Here is a 19,769-nt window from a genome sequence, read left to right as displayed (position 1 = left end):
TGCATATGGGAAGGAGAGCAGTATGATTACAGTGAGAATCTGGCTCTGATGTGAGGGTGAGTGCGACATTGAGTGACAGGTGTAGGGTGAGCTGTGGGTGTTGTCGATGTTGACTGTGAGGTATCAGTCCCGGGGGAAAGGGTACGTACGGTTAGGATTATGGGTTCAGAAAGGTGTATGGGCTGGATAAGGTTATGTTTACATTTAGGACTCCGCTCTGATGTGAGGGAGACAGTGTGATTGAATGACAGTGTTACAGTGAGATATGTGCGACGACGATATTCATGGAAGTTGTCCGGTCCCATAGTCAGGGCTAGGGTTAGGGTTCGGTGTTTGAGAAGGTGTACCTTGGTGATAGGGTTTCGTTTCGAGTTAGGGTCCGTCTGTAATGTTAGGGTGAGTGCGATATTGGGTCTCGGGTGTACGATTTTTGTGGAGCTGACGATTAAAGCATTCTGATGGGTCCCGTGCACAGTCCAAGCCTAGGGTTAGGGTTACATGTTCTGTAAAGGGTATGGGCAGGATAGTGTTATTTCTGCAGTGAGGTGCTTTTTCTGATATGAGGGTGAGGGAGAGATTGAGTGACAGCATCGCGGTGACGTGTCGGTTGTGTGGATGCTGACCGTGAGGTTCCGATCCTGGCAACCGTGCAAGGGTTAGGGTTCAGGGTTCAGCAATGTGTACTGACAGGATGGGGTTATCAGTACATTGAGGGGTCGGCTGAGATATGAGGGCAACAGTGAGATTGAATGACACTATTACGTTGAGACACGGGTGACGTTGATATTCATGGTAGGCGTCTGTTCCAAGAGTCAGGGCTAGGGTTAGTGTTCGGTGCTTGGGATGGTGTACGTTGGTGATAGTGTTTCAGTTCGAGTTACGTTTCGACTGTAATGGGAGGGTGAGTGGGAGATTGGGTCTTAGGTTTATGATTTTGTGGGGCTGACCCTTAAAGCATTCTGATGGTTCCCATGCACACTCCAAGTCTACGGTTAGGGTTAGATGTTCGGTAATCGGTATGGGTAGGAGAGTGCTACTTTTACAGTGAGGTTCTGTCTCTGGTCTGAGGGTGAGGGCGAGATTGAGTGTCAGGTATATGTGGAGCGGTGGGGTTTGTCAATGTTGTCTCTGACGTGTCAGGTCCAGGGGCCAGAGCTAGGGGTAGGGTTAAGTGTTCAGTGAGATGTGTAGGCATTATACGGTTCTGTTTCCATTTAGGACTCGGTTCTGATATGAGCTACACAGCATGATTGAATGACAGTGTTACAGTGACACCAGGGTGACGTCGATGTTCATGGTAGGAGCCTTTACCGAGATTCAGTGCGAGGGTTATTGTTCGTTGTTTGGAAAGTTGTACGTAGGTGAAAGCATTTGATTCGTGTTAGCGTCCGGCTGTGATGTGAGGTTGACGGCGAGATTGCGCGCACTTTTTCGGTGATGTGTGCGTTATGACGATTTTGACCGTGAGGTTCTGACCCAGCAGCCATGGCAAGGTTTACGGCTAGGGTTTCAGTAAGGTGTCCGGATAGGATAGGTTTATGAGCACACTTCGGTGTCAGCTGTGATGTGAGGGCGACAGTGAGATTGAATGACAGTGCTCCCTTGAGACACAGGTGACTTTGATATTCATGTTAGGGTCAGGTACATCATTCGGGGCTAGGGTTAGGATTCAATATGTGGGAATGTGCTCATGGAGATACGGTTCCGCTTAGAGTCAGGAGAAGTCCCTGATGTGAGGGTGAATACAAAATTGGATCTCAGGTTTCTACTTTGGTGGGGCTTACCTTAAAGGAATTCTGAGGAAAACGGCACCGAGTCCTGGGCTAGAATGAGGTGTAAGTGCTTTGCAATGCTTACGTTCAGGATACCGCTACGATTACAATCTGAATCTGACTCCAATGTGAGGGATAAGTCGACATTGAGTGCCACGTACATTGTGAACTCGGGGTGATGTCGGTGTTCACCGTGACGGTCAAGTTCATGTGCCAGGGCTACGCTCACGTTTCTGTGTGTGTAAACAGGTAACGTCAGGATTGTGCTTCGGCTACAGTGAGGTTCTGACTGTGATGTGAGATCGAGGGCGAGAGTCGGTCTCTCATTCACTATATTGTGGGGCCTACAATAAAGGTATTCTGATGGGTGAGGAGCAGAATACAGGGCTAGTGTTAAAGTTAAGTGTTTGTTAATGCATATGGGCAGGAGAGCAGTATGATTACAGTGAGAATCTGGCTCTGATGTGAGGGTGAGGGCGACATTGAGTGACAGGTGTAGGGTGAGCTGTGGCTGTTGTCGATGTTGACTGTGAGGTATCAGTCCCGGGGACAAGGGTACGTACGGTTAGGGTTATGGGTTCAGTAAGGTGTATGGGCTGGATAAGGTTATGTTTACATTTAGGACTCCGCTCTGATGTGAGGGAGACAGTGTGATTGAATGACAGTGTTACAGTGAGATATGTGCGACGACGATATTCATGGAAGGGGTCCGGTCCCATAGTCAGGGCTAGGGTTAGGGTTCGGTGTTTGAGAAGGTGTACCTTGGTGATAGGGTTTCGTTTCGAGTTAGGGTCCGTCTGTAATGTTAGGGTGAGTGCGATATTGGGTCTCGGGTGTACGATTTTTGTGGAGCTGACGATTAAAGCATTCTGATGGGTCCCGTGCACAGTCCAAGCCTAGGGTTAGGGTTACATGTTCTGTAAAGGGTATGGGCAGGATAGTGTTATTTCTGCAGTGAGGTGCTTTTTCTGATATGAGGGTGAGGGAGAGATTGAGTGACAGCATCGCGGTGACGTGTCGGTTGTGTCGATGCTGACCGTGAGGTTCCGATCCTGGCAACCGTGCAAGGGTTAGGGTTCAGGGTTCAGCAATGTGTACTGACAGGATGGGGTTATCAGTACATTTAGGGGTCGGCTGAGATATGAGGGCAACAGTGAGATTGAATGACACTATTACGTTGAGACACGGGTGACGTTGATATTCATGGTAGGCGTCTGTTCCAAGAGTCAGGGCTAGGGTTAGTGTTCGGTGCTTGGGATGGTGTACGTTGGTGATAGTGTTTCAGTTCGAGTTACGTTTTGACTGTAATGGGAGGGTGAGTGGGAGATTGGGTCTTAGGTTTATGATTTTGTGGGGCAGACCCTTAAAGCATTCTGATGGTTCCCATGCACACTCCAAGTCTACGGTTAGGGTTAGATGTTCGGTAATCGGTATGGGTAGGAGAGTGCTACTTTTACAGTGAGGTTCTGTCTCTGGTCTGAGGGTGAGGGCGAGATTGAGTGTCAGGTATATGTGGAGCGGTGGGGTTTGTCAATATTGTCCCTGACGTGTCAGGTCCAGGGGCCAGAGCTAGGGGTAGGGTTAAGTGTTCAGTGAGATGTGTGGGCATGATACGGTTCTGTTTCCATTTAGGACTCGGTTCTGATGTGAGCTACACAGCATGATTGAATGACAGTGTTACAGTGACACCAGGGTGACGTCGATGTTCATGGTAGGAGCTTTTACCGAGATTCAGTGCGAGGGTTATTGTTCGGTGTTTGGAAAGCTGTACGTGGGTGAAAGGATTTGATTCGTGTTAGCGTCCGGCTGTGATGTGAGGGTGACGGCGAGGTTGCGCGCACTTTTTCGGTGATGTGTGCGTTATGTCGATTTTGACCGTGAGGTTCTGACCCAGCAGCCATGGCAAGGTTTACGGCTAGGTTTTCAGTAAGGTGTCCGGATAGGATAGGTTTATGAGCACACTTCGGTGTCAGCTGTGATGTGAGGGCGACAGTGAGATTGAATGACAGTGTTACCTTGAGACACAGGTGACTTTGATATTCATGTTAGGGTCAGGTACATCATTCGGGGCTAGGGTTAGGATTCAATATGTGGGAATGTGTTCATGGGAGATACGGTTCCGCTTAGAGTCAGGAGAGGTCCCTGATGTGAGGGTGAATACAAAATTGGATCTCAGGTTTCTGCTTTGGTGGGGCTTACCTTAAAGGAATTCTGAGGAAAACGGCTCCGAGTCCTGGGCTAGAATGAGCTGTAAGTGCTTTGCAATGCCTACGTTCAGGATACCGCTACAATTACAATCTGAATCTGCCTCCAATGTGAGGGATAATTCGACATTGAGTGCCACGTACATTGTGAACTCGGGATGATGTCGGTGTTCACCGTGACGGTCAAGTTCATGTGCCAGGGCTACGCTCACGTTTCTGTGTGTGTAAACAGGTAACGTCAGGATTGTGCTTCGGCTACAGTGAGGTTCTGACTGTGATGTGAGATCGAGGGCGAGAGTCGGTCTCTCATTCACTATTTTGTGGGGCCTACAAGAAAGGTATTCTGATGGGTGAGGAACAGAATACAGGGCTAGGGTTAGAGTTAAGTGTTTGTTAATGCATATGGGCAGGAGAGCAGTATGATTACAGTGAGAATCTGGCTCTGATGTGAGGGTGAGGGCGACATTGAGTGACAGGTGTAGGGTGAGCTGTGGGTGTTGTCGATGTTGACTGTGAGGTATCAGTCCCAGGGGCAAGGGTACGTACGGTTAGGGTTATGGATTCAGTAAGGTGTATGGGTTGGATAAGGTTATGTTTACATTTAGGACTCCGCTCTGATGTGAGGGAGACAGTGTTATTGAATGACAGTGTTACAGTGAGATATGTGCGACGACGATATTCATGGAAGGGGTCCGGTCCCATAGTCAGGGCTAGGGTTAGGGTTCGGTGTTTGAGAAGGTGTACCTTGGTGATAGGGTTTCGTTTCGAGTTAGGGTCCGTCTGTAATGTTAGGGTGAGTGCGATATTGGGTCTCGGGTGTACGATTTTTGTGGAGCTGACGATTAAAGCATTCTGATGGGTCCCGTGCACAGTCCAAGCCTAGGGTTAGCGTTACATGTTCTGTAAAGGGTATGGGCAGGATAGTGTTATTTCTGCAGTGAGGTGCTTTTTCTGATATGAGGGTGAGGGAGAGATTGAGTGACAGCATCGCGGTGACGTGTCGGTTGTGTGGATGCTGACCGTGAGGTTCCGATCCTGGCAACCGTGCAAGGGATACGGTTCAGGGTTCAGCAATGTGTACTGACAGGATGGGGTTATCAGTACATTGAGGGGTCGGCTGAGATATGAGGGCAACAGTGAGATTGAATGACACTATTACGTTGAGACATGGGTGACGTTGATATTCATGGTAGGCGTCTGTTCCAAGAGTCAGGGCTAGGGTTAGTGTTCGGTGCTTGGGATGGTGTACGTTGGTGATAGTGTTTCAGTTCGAGTTATGTTTCGACTGTAATGGGAGGGTGAGTGGGAGATTGGGTCTTAGGTTTATGATTTGTTGGGCAGACCCTTAAAGCATTCTGATGGTTCCCATGCACACTCCAAGTCTACGGTTAGGGTTAGATGATCGGTAATCGGTATGGGTAGGAGAGTGCTACTTTTACAGTGAGGTTCTGTCTCTGGTCTGAGGGTGTGGGCGAGATTGAGTGTCAGGTATATGTGGAGCGGTGGGGTTTGTCAATGTTGTCCCTGACGTGTCAGGTCCAGGGGCCAGTGCTAGGGGTAGGGTTAAGTGTTCAGTGAGATGTGTGGGCATGATACGGTTCTGTTTCCATTTAGGACTCGGTTCTGATGTGAGTTACACAGCATGATTGAATGACAGTGTTACAGTGACACCAGGGTGACGTCGATGTTCATGGTAGGAGCCTTTACCGAGATTCAGTGCGAGGGTTATTGTTCGGTGTTTGGAAAGTTGTACGTGTGTGAAAGGATTTGATTCGTGTTAGCGTCCGGCTGTGATGTGAGGGTGACGGCGAGATTGCGCGCACTTTTTCGGTGATGTGTGCGTTATGTCGATTTTGACCGTGAGGTTCTGACCCAGCAGCCATGGCAAGGTTTACGGCTAGGGATTCAGTAAGGTGTCCGGATAGGATAGGTTTATGAGCACACTTCGGTGTCAGCTGTGATGTGAGGGCGACAGTGAGATTGAATGACAGTGCTACCTTGAGACACAGGTGACTTTGATATTCATGTTAGGGTCAGGTACATCATTCGGGGCTAGGGTTAGGATTCAATATGTGGGAATGTGTTCATGGGAGATACGGTTCCGCTTAGAGTCAGGAGAGGTCCCTGATGTGAGGGTGAATACAAAATTGGATCTCAGGTTTCTGCTTTGGTGGGGCTTACCTTAAAGGAATTCTGAGGAAAACGGAGCAGAGACCTGGGCTAGAATGATGTGTAAGTGCTTTGCAATGCTTACGTTCAGGATTCCGCTACAATCACAATCTGAATCTGCCTCCAATGTGAGGGATAAGTCGACATTGAGTGCCACGTACATTGTGAACTCGGGGTGATGTCGGTGTTCACCGTGACGGTCAAGTTCATGTGCCAGGGCTACGCTCACGTTTCTGTGTGTGTAAACAGGTAACGTCAGGATTGTGCTTCGGCTACAGTGAGGTCCTGACTGTGATGTGAGATCGACGGCGAGAGTCGGTTCTCATTCACTATTTTGTGGGGCCTACAAGAAAGGTATTCTGATGGGTGAGGAACAGAATACAGGGCTAGGGTTAGAGTTAAGTGTTTGTTAATGCATATGGGCAGGAGAGCAGTATGATGACAGTGAGAATCTGGCTCTGATGTGAGGGTGAGGGCGACATTGAGTGACAGGTGTAGGGTGAGCTGTGGGTGTTGTCGATGTTGACTGTGAGGTATCAGTCCCAGGGGCAAGGGTACGTACGGTTAGGGTTATGGGTTCAGTAAGTTGTATGGGCTGGATAAGGTTATGTTTACATTTAGGACTCCGCTCTGATGTGAGGGAGACAGTGTGATTGAATGACAGTGTTACAGTGAGATATGTGCGACGACGATATTCATGGAAGGGGTCCGGTCCCATAGTCAGGGCTAGGGTTAGGGTTCGGTGTTTGAGAAGGTGTACCTTGGTGATAGGGTTTCGTTTCGAGTTAGGGTCCGTCTGTAATGTTAGGGTGAGTGCGATATTGGGTCTCGGGTGTACGATTTTTGTGGAGCTGACGATTAAAGCATTCTGATGGGTCCCGTGCACAGTCCAAGCCTAGGGTTAGGGTTACATGTTCTGTAAAGGGTATGGGCAGTATAGTGTTACTTCTGCAGTGAGGTGCTTTTTCTGATATGATGGTGAGGGAGAGATTGAGTGACAGCATCGCGGTGACGTGTCGGTTGTGTCGATGCTGACCGTGAGGTTCCGATCCTGGCAACCGTGCAAGGGTTAGGGTTCAGGGTTCAGCAATGTGTACTGACAGGATGGGGTTATCAGTACATTTAGGGTTCGGCTGAGATATGAGGGCAACAGTGAGATTGAATGACAGTATTACGTTGAGACACGGGTGACGTTGATATTCATGGTAGGCGTCTGTTCCAAGAGTCAGGGCTAGGTTTAGTGTTCGGTGCTTGGGATGGTGTACTTTGGTGATAGTGTTTCAGTTCAAGTTACGTTTCGACTGTAATGGGAGGGTGAGTGGGAGATTGGGTCTTAGGTTTATGATTTTGTGGGGCTGACCCTTAAAGCATTCTGATGGTTCCCATGCACACTCCAAGTCTACTGTTAGGGTTAGATGTTCGGTAATCGGTATGGGTAGGAGAGTGCTACTTTTACAGTGAGGTTCTGTCTCTGGTCTGAGGGTGAGGGCGAGATTGAGTGTCAGGTATATGTGGAGCGGTGGGGTTTGTCAATGTTGTCCCTGACGTGTCAGGTCCAGGGGCCAGAGCTAGGGGTAGGGTTAAGTGTTCAGTGAGATGTGTAGGCATGATACGGTTCTGTTTCCATTTAGGACTCGGTTCTGATGTGAGCTACACAGCATGATTGAATGACAGTGTTACAGTGACACCAGGGTGACGTCGATGTTCATGGTAGGAGCCTTTACCGAGATTCAGTGCGAGGGTTATTGTTCGTTGTTTGGAAACTTGTACGTGGGTGAAAGGATTTGATTCGTGTTAGCGTCCGGCTGTGATGTGAGGGTGACGGCGAGATTGCGCGCACTATTTCGGTGATGTGTGCGTTATGTCGATTTTGACCGTGAGGTTCTGACCCAGCAGCCATGGCAAGGTTTACGGCTAGGGTTTCAGTAAGGTGTCCGGATAGGATAGGTTTATGAGCACACTTCGGTGTCAGCTGTGATGTGAGGGCGACAGTGAGATTGAATGACAGTGCTACCTTGAGACACAGGTGACTTTGATATTCATGTTAGGGTCAGGTACATCATTCGGGGCTAGGGTTAGGATTCAATATGTGGGAATGTGTTCATGGGAGATACGGTTCCGCTTAGAGTCAGGAGAGGTCCCTGATGTGAGGGTGAATACAAAATTGGATCTCAGGTTTCTGCTTTGGTGGGGCTTACCTTAAAGGAATTCTGAGGAAAACGGAGCCGCGTCCTGAGCTAGAATGAGGTGTAAGTGCTTTGCAATGCTTACGTTCAGGATACCGCTACAATTACAATCTGAATCTGCCTCCAATTTGAGGGATAAGTCGACATTGAGTGCCACGTACATTGTGAACTCGGGGTGATGTCGGTGTTCACCGTGACGGTCAAGTTCATGTGCCAGGGCTACGCTCACGTTTCTGTGTGTGTAAACAGGTAACGTCAGGATTGTGCTTCGGCTACAGTAAGGTCCTGACTGTGATGTGAGATCGAGGGCGAGAGTCGGTTCTCATTCACTATTTTGTGGGGCCTACAAGAAAGGTATTCTGATGGGTGAGGAACAGAATACAGGGCTAGGGTTAGAGTTAAGTGTTTGTTAATGCATATGGGCAGGAGAGCAGTATGATTACAGTGAGAATCTGGCTCAGATGTGAGGGTGAGGGCGACATTGAGTGACAGGTGTAGGGTGAGCTGTGGGTGTTGTCGATGTTGACTGTGAGTTATCAGTCCCAGGGGCAAGGGTACGTACGGTTAGGGTTATGGGTTCAGTAAGGTGTATGGGCTGGATAAGGTTATGTTTACATTTAGGACTCCGCTCTGATGTGAGGGAGACAGTGTGATTGAATGACAGTGTTACAGTGAGATATGTGCGACGACGATATTCATGGAAGGGGTACGGTCCCATAGTCAGGGCTAGGGTTAGGGTTCGGTGTTTGAGAAGGTGTACCTTGGTGATAGGGTTTCGTTTCGAGTTAGGGTCCGTCTGTAATGTTAGGGTGAGTGCGATATTCGGTCTCGGGTGTACGATTTTTGTGGAGCTGACAATTAAAGCATTCTGATGGGTCCCGTGCACAGTCCAAGCCTAGGGTTAAGGTTACATGTTCTGTAAAGGGTATGGGCAGGATAGTGTTCTTTCTGCAGTGAGGTGCTTTTTCTGATATGAGGGTAAGGGAGAGATTGAGTGACAGCATCGCGGTGACGTGTCGGTTCTGTCGATGCTGACCGTGAGTTTCCGATCCTGGCAACCGTGCAAGGGCTAGGGTTCAGGGTTCAGCAATGTGTACTGACAGGATGGGGTTATCAGTACATTTAGGGGTCGGCTGAGATATGAGGGCAACAGTGAGATTGAATGACAGTATTACGTTGAGACACGGGTGACGTTGATATTCACGGTAGGCGTCTGTTCCAAGAGTCAGGGCTAGGGTTAGTGTTCGGTGTTTGGGATGGTGTAAGTTGGTGATAGTGTTTCAGTTCGAGTTACGTTTTGACTGTAATGGGAGGGTGAGTGGGAGATTGGGTCTTAGGTTTATGATTTTGTGGGGCTGACCCTTAAAGCATTCTGATGGTTCCCATGCACACTCCAAGTCTACGGTTAGGGTTAGATGTTCGGTAATCGGTATGGGTAGGAGAGTGCTACTTTTACAGTGAGGTTCTGTCTCTGGTCTGAGGGTGAGGGCGAGATTGAGTGTCAGGTATATGTGGAGCGTTGGGGTTTGTCAATGTTGTCCCTGACATGTCAGGTCCAGGGACCAGAGCTAGGGGTAGGGTTAAGTGTTCAGTGAGATGTGTAGGCATGATACGGTTCTGTTTCCATTTAGGACTCGGTTCTGATGTGAGCTACACAGCATGATTGAATGGCAGTGTTACAGTGACACCAGGGTGACGTTGATGTTCATGGTAGGGGCCTCTACCAAGATTCAGTGCGAGGGTTATTGTTCGGTGTTTGGAAAGTTGTACGTGGGTGAAAGGATTTGATTCGTGTTAGCGTCCGGCTGTGATGTGAGGGTGACGGCGAGATTGCTCGCACTTTTTCGGTGATGTGTGCGTTATGTCGGTTTTGACCGTGAGGTTCTGACCCAGCAGCGATGGCAAGGTTTACGGCTAGGGTTTCAGTAAGGTGTCCGGATAGGATAGGTTTATGAGCACACTTCGGTGTCAGCTGTGATGTGAGGGCGACAGTAAGATTGAATGACAGTGCTACCTTGAGACACAGGTGACTTTGATATTCATGTTAGGGTCAGGTACATCATTCGGGGCTAGGGTTAATATTCAATATGTGGGAATGTGTTCATGGGAGACACGGTTCCGCTTAGAGTCAGGAGAGGTCCCTGATGTGAGGGTGAATACAAAATTGGATCTCACGTTTCTGCTTTGGTGGGGCTTACCTTAAAGGAATTCGGAGGAAAACGGCGCCGAGACCTGGGCTAGAATCAGGTATAAGTGTTTTGCAATGCTTACGTTCAGGATACCGCTACAATTACAATCTGAATTTGCCTCCAATGTGAGGGGTAAGTCGACATTGAGTGCCACGTACATTCTGAACTCGGGGTGATGTCGGTGTTCACCGTGACGGTCAAGATCATGTGCCAGGGCTACGCTTACGTTTCTGTGTTTGTAAACAGGTAACGTCAGGATTGTGCTTCGGCTACAGTGAGGTTCTGACTGTGATGTGAGATCGAGGGCGAGAGTCGGTCTCTCATTCACTATTTTGTGGGGCCTACAAGAAAGGTATTCTGATGGGTGAGGAACAGAATACAGGGCTAGGGTTAGAGTTAAGTGTTTGTTAATGCATATGGGCAGGAGAGCAGTATGATTACAGTGAGTATCTGGCTCTGATGTGAGGGTGAGGGCGACATTGAGTGACAGGTGTAGGGTGAGCTGTGGGTGTTGTCGATGTTGACTGTGCGGTATCAGTCCCAGGGGCAAGGGTACGTACGGTTAGGGTTATGGGTTCAGTAAGGTGTATGGGCTGGATAAGGTTATGTTTACATTTAGGACTCCGCTCTGATGTGAGGGAGACAGTGTGATTGAATGACAGTGTTACAGTGAGATATGTGCGACGACGATATTCATGGAAGGGGTCCGGTCCCATAGTCAGGGCTAGGGTTAGGGTTCGGTGTTTGAGAAGGTGTACCTTGGTGATAGGGTTTCGTTTCGAGTTACGGTCCGTCTGTAATGTTAGGGTGAGTGCGTTATTGGGTCTAGGGTGTACGATTTTTGTGGAGCTGACAATTAAAGCATTCTGAAGGGTCCCGTGCACAGTCCAAGCCTAGGGTTAGGGTTACATGTTCTGTAAAGGGTATGGGCAGGATAGTGTTCTTTCTGCAGTGAGGTGCTTTTTCTGATATGAGGGTGAGGGAGAGATTGAGTGACAGCATCGCGGTGACGTGTCGGTTCTGTCGATGCTGACCGTGAGGTTCCGATCCTGGCAACCGTGCAAGGGATACGGTTCAGGGTTCAGCAATGTGTACTGACAGGATGGGGTTATCAGTACATTTAGGGGTCGGCTGAGATATGAGGGCAACAGTGAGATTGAATGACAGTATTACGTTGAGACACGGGTGACGTTGATATTCACGGTAGGCGTCTGTTCCAAGAGTCAGGGGTAGGGTTAGTGTTCGGTGTTTGGGATGGTGTAAGTTGGTGATAGTGTTTCAGTTCGAGTTACGTTTCGACTGTAATGGGAGGTTGAGTGGGAGATTGAGTCTTAGGTTTATGATTTTGTGGGGCTGACCCTTAAAGCATTCTGATGGTTCCCATGCACACTCCAAGTCTACGGTTAGGGTTAGATGTTCGGTAATCGGTATGGGTAGGAGAGTGCTACTTTTACAGTGAGGTTCTGTCTCTGGTCTGAGGGTGAGGGCTAGATTGCGTGTCAGGTATATGTGGAGCGGTGGGGTTTGTCAATGTTGTCCCTGACGTGTCAGGTCCAGGGGCCAGAGCTAGGGGTAGGGTTAAGTGTTCAGTGAGATGTGTAGGCATGATACGGTTCTGTTTCCATTTAGGACTCGGTTCTGATGTGAGCTACACAGCATGGTTGAATGACAGTGTTACAGTGACACCAGGGTGACGTTGATGTTCATGGTAGGGGCCTCTACCAAGATTCAGTGCGAGGGTTATTTTTCGGTGTTTGGAAAGTTGTACGTGGGTGAAAGGATTTGATTCGTGTTAGCGTCCGGCTGAGATGTGAGGGTGACGGCGAGATTGCGCGCACTTTTTCGGTGATGTGTGCGTTATGTCGATTTTGACCGTGAGTTTCTGACCCAGCAGCCATGGCAAGGTTTACGGCTAGGGTTTCAGTAAGGTGTCCGCATAGGATAGGTTTATGAGCACACTTCGGTGTCAGCTGTGATGTGAGGGCGACAGTGAGATTGAATGACAGTGCTACCTTGAGACACAGGTGACTTTGTTATTCATGTCAGGGTCAGGTACATCATTCCGGGCTAGGGTTAGGATTCAATATGTGGGAATGTGTTCATGGGAGATACGGTTCCGCTTAGAGTCAGGAGAGGTCCCTGATGTGAGGGTGAATACAAAATTGGATCTCAGGTTTCTGCTTTGGCGGGGCTTACCTTAAAGGAATTCTGTGGAAAACGGCGCCGAGTCCTGGGCTAGAATGAGGTGTAAGTGCTTTGCAATGCTTACGTTCAGGATACCGCTACAATTACAATCTGAATCTGCCTCCAATGTGAGGGATAAGTCGACATTCAGTGCCACGTACATTGTGAACTCGGGGTGATGTCGGTGTTCACCGTGACGGTCAAGTTCATGTGCCAAGGCTACGCTCACGTTTCTGTGTGTGTAAACAGGTAACGTCAGGATTGTGCTTCGGCTACAGTGAGGTTCTGACTGTGATGTGAGATCGAGGGCGAGAGTCGGTCTCTCATTCACTATTTTGTGGGGCCTACCCGAAAGGTATTCTGATGGGTGAGGAACAGAATACAGGGTTAAGGTTAGAGTTAAGTGTTTGTTAATGCATATGGGCAGGAGAGCAGTATGATTACAGTGAGAATCTGGCTCTGATGTGAGGGTGAGGGCGACATTGAGTGACAGGTGTAGGGTGAGCTGTGGGTGTTGTCGATATTGACTGTGAGGTATCAGTCCCAAGGGGCAAGGGTACGTACGGTTAGGGTTATGGGTTCAGTAAGGTGTATGGGCTGGATAAGGTTATGTTTACATTTAGGACTCCACTCTGATGTGAGGGAGACAGTGTGATTGAATGACAGTGTTACAGTGAGATATGTGCGACGACGATATTCATGGAAGGGGTCCGGTCCCATAGTCAGGGCTAGGGTTAGGGTTCGGTGTTCGAGAAGGTGTACCTTGGTGATAGGGTTTCGTTTCGAGTTAGGGTCCATCTGTAATGTTAGGGTGAGTGCGATATTGGGTCTCGGGTGTACGATTTTTGTGGAGCTGACGATTAAAGCATTCTGATGGGTCCCGAGCACAGTCCAAGCCTAGGGTTAGGGTTACATGTTCTGTAAAGGGTATGGGCAGGATAGTGTTATTTCTGCAGTGAGGTGCTTTTTCTGATATGAGGGTGAGGGAGAGATTGAGTGACAGCATCGCGGTGACGTGTCGGTTGTGTCGATGCTGACCGTGAGGTTCCGATCCTGGCAACCGTGCAAGGGTTAGGGTACAGGGTTCAGCAATGTGTACTGACAGGATGGGGTTATCAGTACATTTAGGTGTCGGCTGAGATATGAGGGCAACAGTGAGATTGAATGACACTATTACGTTGAGACACGGGTGACGTTGATATTCATGGTAGGCGTCTTTTCCAAGAGTCAGGGCTAGGGTTAGTGTTCGGTGCTTGGGATGGTGTACGTTGGTGATAGTGTTTCAGTTCGAATTACGTTTCGACTGTAATGGGAGGGTGCGTGGGAGATTGGGTCTTAGGTTTATGATTTTGTGGGGCTGACCCTTAAAGCATTCTGATGGTTCCCATGCACACTCCAAGTCTACAGTTAGGGTTAGATGTTCGGTAATCGGTATGGGTAGGAGAGTGCTACTTTTACAGTGAGGTTCTGTCTCTGGTCTGAGGGTGAGGGCGAGATTGAGTGTCAGGTATATGTGGTGCGGTGGGGTTTGTCAATGTTGTCCCTGACGTGTCAGGTCCAGGGGCCAGAGCTAGGGGTAGGGTTAAGTGTTCAGTGAGATGTGTAGGCATGATACGGTTCTGTTTCCATTTAGGACTCGGTTCTGATGTGAGCTACACAGCATGATTGAATGACAGTGTTACAGTGACACCAGGGTGTCGTCGATGTTCATGGTAGGAGCCTTTACCGAGATTCAGTGCGAGGGTTATTGTTGGGTGTTTGGAAAGTTGTACATGGGTGAAAGGATTTGATTCGTGTTAGCGTCCGGCTGTGATGTGAGGGTGACGGCGAGATTGCGCGCACTTTTTCGGTGATGTGTGCGTTATGTCGATTTTGACCGTGAGGTTCTGACCCAGCAGCCATGGCAAGGTTTACGGCTAGGGTTTCAGTAAGGTGTCAGGATAGGATAGGTTTATGAGCACACTTCGGTGTCAGCTGTGATGTGAGGGCGACAGTGAGATTGAATGACAGTGCTACCTTGAGACACAGGTGACTTTGATATTCATGTTAGGGTCAGGTACATCATTCGGGGCGAGGGTTAGGATTCAATATGTGGGAATGTGCTCATGGGAGATACGGTTCCGCTTAGAGTCAGGAGAGGTCCCTGATGTGAGGGTGAATACAAAATTGGATCTCAGGTTTCTGCTTTGGTGGGGCTTACCTTAAAGTAATTCTGAGGAAAACGGAGCCGAGTCCTGGGCTAGAATGAGGTGTAAGTGCTTTGCAATGCTTACGTTCAGGATACCGCTACAATTACAATCTGAATCTGCTTCCAATGTGAGGGATAAGTCGACATTGAGTGCCACGTACATTGTGAACTCGGGGTGATGTCGGTGTTCACCGTGACGGTCAAGTTCATGTGCCAGGGCTACGCTCACGTTTCTGTGTGTGTAAACAGGTAACGTCAGGATTGTGCTTCGGCTACAGTGAGGTTCTGACTGTGATGTGAGATCGAGGGCGAGAGTCGGTCTCTCATTCACTATATTGTGGGGCCTACAAGAAAGGTATTCTGATGGGTGAGGGGCAGAATACAGGGCTAGTGTTAAAGTTAAGTGTTTGTTAATGCATATGGGCAGGAGAGCAGTATGATTACAGTGAGAATCTGGCTCTGATGTGAGGGTGAGGGCGACATTGAGTGACAGGTGTAGGGTGAGCTGTGGCTGTTGTCGATGTTGACTGTGAGGTATCAGTCCCGGGGACAAGGGTACGTACGGTTAGGGTTATGGATTCAGTAAGGTGTATGGGCTGGATAAGGTTATGTTTACATTTAGGACTCCGCTCTGATGTGAGGGAGACAGTGTGATTGAATGACAGTGTTACAGTGAGATATGTGCGACGACGATATTCATGGAAGGGGTCCGGTCCCATAGTCAGGGCTAGGGTTAGGGTTCGGTGTTTGAGAAGGTGTACCTTGGTGATAGGGTTTCGTTTCGAGTTAGGGTCCGTCTGTAATGTTAGGGTGAGTGCGATATTGGGTCTCGGGTGTACGATTTTTGTGGAGCTGACGATTAAAGCATTCTGATGGGTCCCGTGCACAGTCCAAGCCTAGGGTTAGGGTTACATGTTCTGTAAAGGGTATGGGCAGGATAGTGTTATTTCTGCAGTGAGGTGCTTTTTCTGATATGAGGGTGAGGGAGAGATTGAGTGACAGCATCGCGGTGACGTGTCGGTTGTGTGGATGCTGACCGTGAGGTTCCGATCCTGGCAACCGTGCAAGGGTTAGGGTTCAGGGTTCAGCAATGTGTACTGACAGGATGGGGTTATCAGTACATTGAGGGGTCGGCTGAGATATGAGGGCAACAGTGAGATTGAATGACACTATTACGTTGAGACACGGGTGACGTTGATATTCATGGTAGGCGTCTGTTCCAAGAGTCAGGGCTAGGGTTAGTGTTCGGTGCTTGGGATGGTGTACGTTGGTGATAGTGTTTCAGTTCGAGTTACGTTTCGACTGTAATGGGAGGGTGAGTGGGAGATTGGGTCTTAGGTTTATGATTTTGTGGGGCTGACCCTTAAAGCATTCTGATGGTTCCCATGCACACTCCAAGTCTACGGTTAGGGTTAGATGTTCGGTAATCGGTATGGGTAGGAGAGTGCTACTTTTACAGTGAGGTTCTGTCTCTGGTCTGAGGGTGAGGGCGAGATTGAGTGTCAGGTATATGTGGAGCGGTGGGGTTTGTCAATGTTGTCCCTTACGTGTCAGGTCCATGGTCCACAGCTAGGGGTAGGGTTAAGTGTTCAGTGAGATGTGTAGGCATGATACGGTTCTGTTTCCATTTAGGACTCGGTTCTGATGTGAGCTACACAGCATGATTGAATGACAGTGTTACAGTGACACCAGGGTGACGTCGATGTTCATGGTAGGAGCCTTTACCGAGATTCAGTGCGAGGGTTATTGTTCGTTGTTTGGAAAGTTGTACGTAGGTGAAAGCATTTGATTCGTGTTAGCGTCCGGCTGTGATGTGATGGTGACGGCGAGATTGCGCGCACTTTTTCGGTGATGTGTTCGTTATGTCGATTTTGACCGTGAGGTTCTGACACAGCAGCCATGGCAAGGTTTACGGCTAGGGTTTCAGTAAGGTGTCCGGATAGGATAGGTTTATGAGCACACTTCGGTGTCAGCTGTGATGTGAGGGCGACAGTGAGATTGAATGACAGTGCTCCCTTGAGACACAGGTGACTTTGATATTCATGTTAGGGTCAGGTACATCATTCGGGGCTAGGGTTAGGATTCAATATGTGGGAATGTGCTCATGGAGATACGGTTCCGCTTAGAGTCAGGAGAAGTCCCTGATGTGAGGGTGAATACAAAATTGGATCTCAGGTTTCTGCTTTGGTGGGGCTTACCTTAAAGGAATTCTGAGGAAAACGGCACCGAGTCCTGGGCTAGAATGAGGTGTAAGTGCTTTGCAATGCTTACGTTCAGGATACCGCTACGATTACAATCTGAATCTGACTCCAATGTGAGGGATAAGTCGACATTGAGTGCCACGTACATTGTGAACTCGGGGTGATGTCGGTGTTCACCGTGACGGTCAAGTTCATGTGCCAGGGCTACGCTCACGTTTCTGTGTGTGTAAACAGGTAACGTCAGGATTGTGCTTCGGCTACAGTGAGGTTCTGACTGTGATGTGAGATCGAGGGCGAGAGTCGGTCTCTCATTCACTATATTGTGGGGCCTAAAAGAAAGGTATTCTGATGGGTGAGGAGCAGAATACAGGGCTAGTGTTAAAGTTAAGTGTTTGCTAATGCATATGGGCAGGAGAGCAGTATGATTACAGTGAGAATCTGGCTCTGATGTGAGGGTGAGGGCGACATTGAGTGACAGGTGTAGGGTGAGCTGTGGCTGTTGTCGATGTTGACTGTGAGGTATCAGTCCCGGTTACAAGGGTACGTACGGTTAGGGTTATGGGTTCAGTAAGGTGTATGGGCTGGATAAGGTTATGTTTACATTTAGGACTCCGCTCTGATGTGAGGGAGACAGTGTGATTGAATGACAGTGTTACAGTGAGATATGTGCGACGACGATATTCATGGAAGGGGTCCGGTCCCATAGTCAGGGCTAGGGTTAGGGTTCGGTGTTTGAGAAGGTGTACCTTGGTGATAGGGTTTCGTTTCGAGTTAGGGTCCGTCTGTAATGTTAGGGTGAGTGCGATATTGGGTCTCGGGTGTACGATTTTTGTGGAGCTGACGATTAAAGCATTCTGATGGGTCCCGTGCACAGTCCAAGCCTAGGGTTAGGGTTACATGTTCTGTAAAGGGTATGGGCAGGATAGTGTTCTTTCTGCAGTGAGGTGCTTTTTCTGATATGAGGGTGAGGGAGAGATTGAGTGACCGCATCGCGGTGACGTGTCGGTTGTGTCGATGCTGACCGTGAGGTTCCGATCCTGGCAACCTTGCAAGGGTTAGGGTTCAGGGTTCAGCAATGTGTACTGACAGGATGGGGTTATCAGTACATTGAGGGGTCGGCTGAGATATGAGGGCAACAGTGAGATTGAATGACACTATTACGTTGAGACACGGTTGACGTTGATATTCATGGTAGGCGTCTGTTCCAAGAGTCAGGGCTAGGGTTAGTGTTCGGTGCTTGGGATGGTGTACGTTGATGATAGTGTTTCAGTTCGAGTTACGTTTCGACTGTAATGGGAGGGTGAGTGTGAGATTGGGTCTTAGGTTTATGATTTTGTGGGGCTGACCCTTAAAGCATTCTGATGGTTCCCATGCACACTCCAAGTCTACGGTTAGGGTTAGATGTTCGGTAATCGGTATGGGTAGGAGAGTGCTACTTTTACACTGAGGTTCTGTCTCTGGTCTGAGGGTGAGGGCGAGATTGAGTGTCAGGTATATGTGGAGCGGTGGGGTTTGTCAATGTTGTCTCTGACGTGTCAGGTCCAGGGGCCAGAGCTAGGGGTAGGGTTAAGTGTTCAGTGAGATGTGTAGGCATGATACGGTTCTGTTTCCATTTAGGACTCGGTTCTGATGTGAGCTACACAGCATGATTGAATGACAGTGTTACAGTGACACCAGGGTGACGTCGATGTTCATGGTAGGAGCCTTTACCGAGATTCAGTGCGAGGGTTATTGTTCGGTGTTTGGAAACTTGTACGTGGGTGAAATTATTTGATTCGTGTTAGCGTCCGGCTGTGATGTGAGGGTGATGGCGAGATTGCGCGCACTTTTTCGGTGATGTGTGCGTTATGTCGATTTTGACCGTGAGGTTCTGACCCAGCAGCCATGGCAAGGTTTACGGCTAGGGTTTCAGTAAGGTGTCTGGATACGATAGGTTTATGAGCACACTTCGGTGTCAGCTGTGATGTGAGGGCGACAGTGAGATTGAATGACAGTGCTACCTTGAGACACAGGTGACTTTGATATTCATGTAAGGGTCAGGTACATCATTCGGGGCTAGGGTTGGGATTCAATATGTGGGAATGTGCTCATGGAGATACGGTTCCGCTTAGAGTCAGGAGAAGTCCCTGATGTGAGGGTGAATACAAAATTGGATCTCAGGTTTCTGCTTTGGTGGGGCTTACCTTAAAGGAATTCTGAGGAAAACGGCACCGAGTCCTTGGCTAGAATGAGGTGTAAGTGCTTTGCAATGCTTACGTTCAGGATACCGCTACAATTACAATCTGAATCTGACTCCAATGTGAGGGATAAGTCGACATTGATAGACACGTACATTGTGAACACGGGGTGATGTCGGTGTTCACCGTGACGGTCAAGTTCATGTGCCAGGGCTACGCTCACGTTTCTTTGTGTGTAAACAGGTAACGTCAGGATTGTGCTTCGGCTACAGTGAGGTTCTGACTGTGATGTGAGATCGAGGGCGAGAGTCGGTCTCTCATTCACTATATTGTGGGGCCTACAAGAAAGGTATTCTGATGGGTGAGGAGCAGAATACAGGGCTAGTGTTAAAGTTAAGTGTTTGTTAATGCATATGGGCAGGAGAGCAGTATGATTACAGTGAGAATCTGGCTCTGATGTGAGGGTGAGGGCGACATTGAGTGACAGGTGTAGGGTGAG

The sequence above is a fragment of the Manis javanica genome, chromosome 1 (genome assembly GCF_040802235.1).
Source record: "Manis javanica isolate MJ-LG chromosome 1, MJ_LKY, whole genome shotgun sequence".
Classification (NCBI taxonomy): domain Eukaryota; kingdom Metazoa; phylum Chordata; class Mammalia; order Pholidota; family Manidae; genus Manis; species Manis javanica.
The sequence above is the reverse complement of the archived record's forward strand: the minus strand, read 5'-3'. Positions refer to the sequence as shown.